The sequence below is a fragment of the Toxorhynchites rutilus genome, chromosome 1 (genome assembly GCF_029784135.1).
Source record: "Toxorhynchites rutilus septentrionalis strain SRP chromosome 1, ASM2978413v1, whole genome shotgun sequence".
In the NCBI taxonomy this organism is placed as follows: Eukaryota; Metazoa; Arthropoda; class Insecta; order Diptera; family Culicidae; genus Toxorhynchites; species Toxorhynchites rutilus.
Window position 1 is genome coordinate 169,174,027 of NC_073744.1, and position 5,873 is coordinate 169,179,899.

A 5,873-nucleotide genomic window follows, 5' to 3' on the forward strand; every position below is an offset into this window, starting at 1 on the left:
GACAGCTTTGTTGATAGCGCATCGCGCATCGTTGTGTGTGGGTGCGAGCGAGATGCACGGTGGGTAGGAAAAACAAACGAGAGAAAGCATCGGAGAAATGAAGAATGTGTGGAGTAAAATGGAAAACAAATCGGTTATGGGTAGTGACATCTATGCGACTGAAGAGAAAACTTCGCACCGCTTGTGAGGGAGTGAAGTATCGCATAGGGCAATGGGTTTAAAATGGCAGTTTGCACGTCGGTTCATTCTTGGAAAAATATATCTATGCCTGAAATAATCCCTATCGATTTCGATAGAAATAAAATTATGAATTATCACAAATTGTCTTCATCTTTCAAAGCTAATGTTTACGTCAATAAACGCACATTCGGGCTTTCACATTGAGAAGAAGTAAAACCTCTATGGTTCATCAGCGAAAAACTTATTCTACTGATTTTTAACCAGATGTTGAAATGACTAACGATGGATACTTTAACACTTCCCAACCAAGCTCCCTCAAAGCATCAAAGATGAGTGGTCACGCGTTGTCATAATGAAGAACAAGACCTTTTCTGTCTATCAATTCTGGTTTTTTACCATTCGCTTCGTTTTATTTTGTTCAGTTGAAAAGTTGTAGAGCTCTGGATTAATCGCTAGGCTATGTGCCTTACAAACAACCATTAGCTGTTATTAAACTAGTTGAATAACCCAAGTAACCATAAGCATTTACGTTTAGCTCGATTGTAGCACGAATTCAGCATCTCTAATGTCAAATGGCAGTATATCTGATTTTTTATGCTTATGAGCCTTATATCAACATTATTAATGCATATTAACATAAGGAAAAATAAGCATTAATGAAAGCCCTATATGCGCATTTAGTGCTACCATATAATGCTTACAAGCATTAGGATAAAACAAAACACACATTAAGCATAGGGTATCTGGCTGCAAGTGTTTGTCTCGAAATAAACATAACATGGATGATCAACAGTGTGGGAGAAAAACTTTAAAAAGTCGAAGGGTCTGAGCTTAGGGGCACGGACGGAAGTTTGACGTAGGACTGTGATTGTTCAGAACACTTGGTTATTTTAAATGTAATTCTTTTCATTGTTCAGAAATCTGTTAGTTTAACTCTTTTGAACTCTAAATAATAGCCCCGAAAAGGACCGTTTGTTGTATGTACACATAACCTTGAAACGGTTTGTAACGAACAAAGAAAGACAATAAGCTTCCGGCAGGAAGTTCAACTGTCTAACTGAAAATGATTAATGAATATCAATGGGACACATAACAGGATGGAATGGTAGATGAAGTATATGTAAACAAAAAAAAAATATAACGTCATTGATTACATTGAATATTAAATTCATGGGGAGGAAACGAAAAAACAAGTTTAAAAAACTGACGATTTTGTGATTCTTTGAGGTAAAATACACATGAAATCATGAAGTTGCTTTATTTTTAATGGATAGCTATGGTGTTGTAATTTATTTCCATTGTCTTATTCTTATTATTAAGCATCGGGAGCTGTAGCATTTTCGGTGAAATAATGTTCGTTTGTAGACTATCACAATCAAGTCGTATTGGTTCTACTGCTCAATCTATCATACAAGGAATTGAGTCATTGAGGATATTGAATATGAGTCATGAAGAATATTAATATTTCATTTCGTTTCATTTTTGTGATGCGATGTAATGCCGATCTCAATAAGTCTTTGCATGATAATCGCTGCATCCTCCTAACCAGGGATGGTAAAAAATCACATTCAACGATCAATGAATAAGTATATCCCTCTAGTCGGATGTTTTTAAATCACCCCCAGCAGGCGAGGCTCTTTTATTCTTCATATGTACACAGAGAGAATACTTGGAACGGTGAGCTACCAAGATCTCAAAAAAGCAATATGAGAGCGGAATCCCAACTGCTTGCACTCTCGAAGCATTACTTCTACTACTCAGGTTTTATCGTGAGTGCAAGCCACAAACGATTAATCCCATTCCATAGAGCGGATGATGAGTTCTTGATCGGAAAGTGTAACAAGAGACGATCAACTGAAATCTTACGACACTCATCGAGGGATTTTTAATTCTCTATTGCACTGTCCGCAGTGAGTGGCTGACTCAGTCTCGTGTCGATTTTATTTTGCTGTCGTCTCCCGCCCGATAAACAGCAGATGGGTAATGGATGCAATTGATTAATTTTATTACCAGCAGATTTGGGCGAATCTCATCCCGCCCAAAATCGTTTTTAGATTCCAATAATTCTGAACATTCACATTTCTCTCCAAATAATTTTTCCAACAGTAATTCAATTAGTGACTTCACGAAACACCTTTCGAATTCGATTGAATTTCAGACCCTTTTTTATTTTGTAGATAAAACGGATCACATATTTGATTAATTCAATTCTGTGTGGTTACGTTCTTCGTTGCGAATAAATGTAATGAAATAGTATGGACGTATGATATTCATGTATCGTGGACTTCCGACATATGTGGCAGTAGATTTGTCGAACGACTAATGTTTTTTATATCCCTTCAAACTTGTTGTATCTCTCAAGTGTACATACTGCTTTGACCGCAGATTTGCATGGTAGAATCTGGTTAATTTCAGGTATTCAGTCTTCATATTGTCGAATGAATACTGTTGGAACAATAGGTATCGCAGCAAATGATTATCAACATCCTACCTTATCATCAAACGGTATGCGAATAATTTCAGTGAACTGACGGCATTGGAATATATGCTTTGTGAGGACCACACAATTATTATCAGAGCGAATAAACGTCCGACTGGAAGTCATGAACATCAATTCAATGTGCCCAAGATAAATTTATCCTTTGAAGGTCATTAACCTTTCTAAAGATGATCAGATGGAATATATTCCAATATCGTCTGGAATAACCTGTCCAACACCTTATGATCGTTATATTGTTTTTGCTATTATTCTGATGTTTCATAACACGGCACTCTATTGATTATTCGCCGAAAATGGATAAAAAATATCCTTGAAGTTAGCCTACGGTTTTAGTAGCAGTGCAATATGGTGAGCCAGTCTCAGGGATAAGAAAACATTTAAAAAAAAGCTTTTTTTTTTGAATGAATCAATAGTAAAACAAAACGTCAAAAAATTTCTCGGCTTTGTGATAGCAGATAATCATTATCCATTTGAGTTGTATGAGTATTCCATTCCCCCACAAACTGTGGATAGTCTATCTGCATACAAATTATGTAGAGTGGCACAATCCAAAAAAATTATGAGCAAATATTTACGTGCTTAAACAAAAAAACACATGTTGACATATTTGCGCTGTTTTATGTTTTTTTATTAATTCAAGGTAATCAAGGTCTTTTCTAGACACCAGTTTACTCGGCCCCGAAAAAAGTGGTCTGTATTTGGGCAAGCGGAAAAATATATCTCGCAAGACCACGTGTTCGATGTCGTAAAAGCCTTGGCCAATAACGCATTTACATTAACTCATAAAATTAGTGATTTGAGAGGGATTATTGTTTGTAGTCTCTTGATTAATTTAAACACCATCTGAGAAATCCTCCGTGAAACATGAATATCGTCCTATCTGCTGAGGATGAGAGAGCGAGAATCGTAAAGTGTACGTCATAGAGACAATCATTCCCATGGAGCAAATTCTTGTTAGGAGTTGAAAACAAAACGAGGAAGGAGAGTAACTCAATTATTCAGACTAGTTTCAGTCTAGTAATGCTTTGGTCAACTCAGAGTTACCAAGAGAAAATCATTTGGTTATGATGGGTGAGGATTAATAGTTAGTCGCAGTTTGCACAGATTACGATCTGTGCAGTTCGGATTAATCGTAAATCACATCATGCTCCCTTGTTTTCCATCCTTGCTCCTAACTAATGAACGATCACTGTATGGATGACACTTTCCTCGTTGCTTTGAGTCTTGCTTGAATCTTGCATGAAGTTTAATTGATGCATGAAATCTTGCATTTGATTACTTTAACATCTTGTCAGTGTTTGGATTTCGATCAAAATCGAATGATACACAATGTGTCATGCAAGTAAACTCTCACGAACATATAACCAAATATGAGAGGATCATTCAGATACTTGTATGAATGTCAGTAATCACTTGTGTAATATTTAGTGATTAAACTAAGAGAGGAACGAAGACTCCGATCTGTATCAAACATCGCATACCATTTTCGAAGCCTGCATACAAGTTTGAACCACATATATCGTCCCATTTTACTATAGCGAAACCCACTGCACAGAAAAGTGCAAAGCAATAAATGATACAAGAAAAATTACGTCATCATTTAGTCACCATTTGCGGAGAGCAGCGAATGGGAAAAGAGATAACACGCGAGAGTTTTTGCTTCTCACTGGAGCGGTGTTGCTAGTAAAACTATGCGGTCTATATGAATATACATATTTCAAGGGATAGCGGCGTTAAAAATGGAAAATATAATCTGACTACCCTCCCTTAGCCTCTATCGAGCTAAATAATCATATAGTTTGCACTCTCTGAGACTTAAAAATCAGGATCTGCTACATTAGCTGAATTTGAATCTTTCGCTTTGCGTTGTCCGTACGATCCTGCTGTTTCATGATGCATGGAGAGGTCGATATGCATATGTTAGAGGCAAAGAAGAAAAAAAGCTTTCTGACCAAAAGCGTATATGATAGCTTTGCTTGCATGCTGGTGTGCAATAAAGTGCGAGCCGATGCAGAGTTGTCACGTTCTCTTTTGTGTCGTGATTTGCAACACATAACAACAAAAGAATACCGCTGGGGGAAATGTTTACTGAAAGATCATATTTGAACGAACGAAAGCGATTTTTTCAATGAGTGGATCATTTGGCAAACACTGCATCTTGTTAATTTGTTAGCTAGAACGAATTACTGCACGCAATTTTGTGTTACATACAAAATTCATGCGAACGAAGTTGGAAGAAAGAATGCATAATATATTATTTACCTTCGCATCCGCTCGCAAAACATACCTCTTTTATTTGTTAAATTGCTCACTTGTTTTATTATTTCCACTGTTGATGTCTCAGGTGAAAACAATGCTGGATAAACTTTCCGTCTAATGGTATATATTATAACATATAGCGTAAGAACGATTCGGCGTGGTATGCATTTGAAAACTCTTAATAAACGTTACATTTTCCGTAGAGTGACCCCCCTATATAGAAATCAAAGACGTAGTCCGTATCCCGTCAATCCCATGAATTTGAATATGATTTTATTTATTTTTGTTTTTTATCGAGTTCCGATTGATTCGATGGTTTTTTCCTCGAAAAAAACGGAAGAAAAACATTTTGACATCTCTATGGAACGTTATAGAAGCATTAATGATGCTTATTAAAGGCTGCCGTCACAAGTGACGTTTACAGTTAGTCCTAAGTAAGCTTTAGTAATGCTTATTTAAAGCTGTAAATGGAGCATTGAAAGAGCCCTATATTCTTCCTTTATAGCATTATATCCACCGTATATTGGTTTATAGAGCGTAAAAATCAATTATTCAGTATTCTATATTATTCTACTCATGAAAAAGTTGAACAGACACAAGTTAGGCTCAAAAATACAATGTCAATAATACAATATGCTCAATTCTACGTTGTAAAAAAGCTTATTTAGACCTAATAGATGCTTTTGTTCGACCATTGCTCGATTATCTATCGATTATCGATTATCGGACTATCAAAATGAGCATTTGCTGCCAGTTTTGTTTTTAGGCTCATGTTCGACTGCTGGCAATAAAGGGTGTGTCACATCAAATTGCATCACGGAAAAAACGCTGTAGAAATTTATTTTTTAGGAATTATATCTTCAGCTTTCGCTTATAATCAGATAAGAGTGTATAGATCACGTTGGCTATGCTTCACTGTCAATTTTTCGTAAAT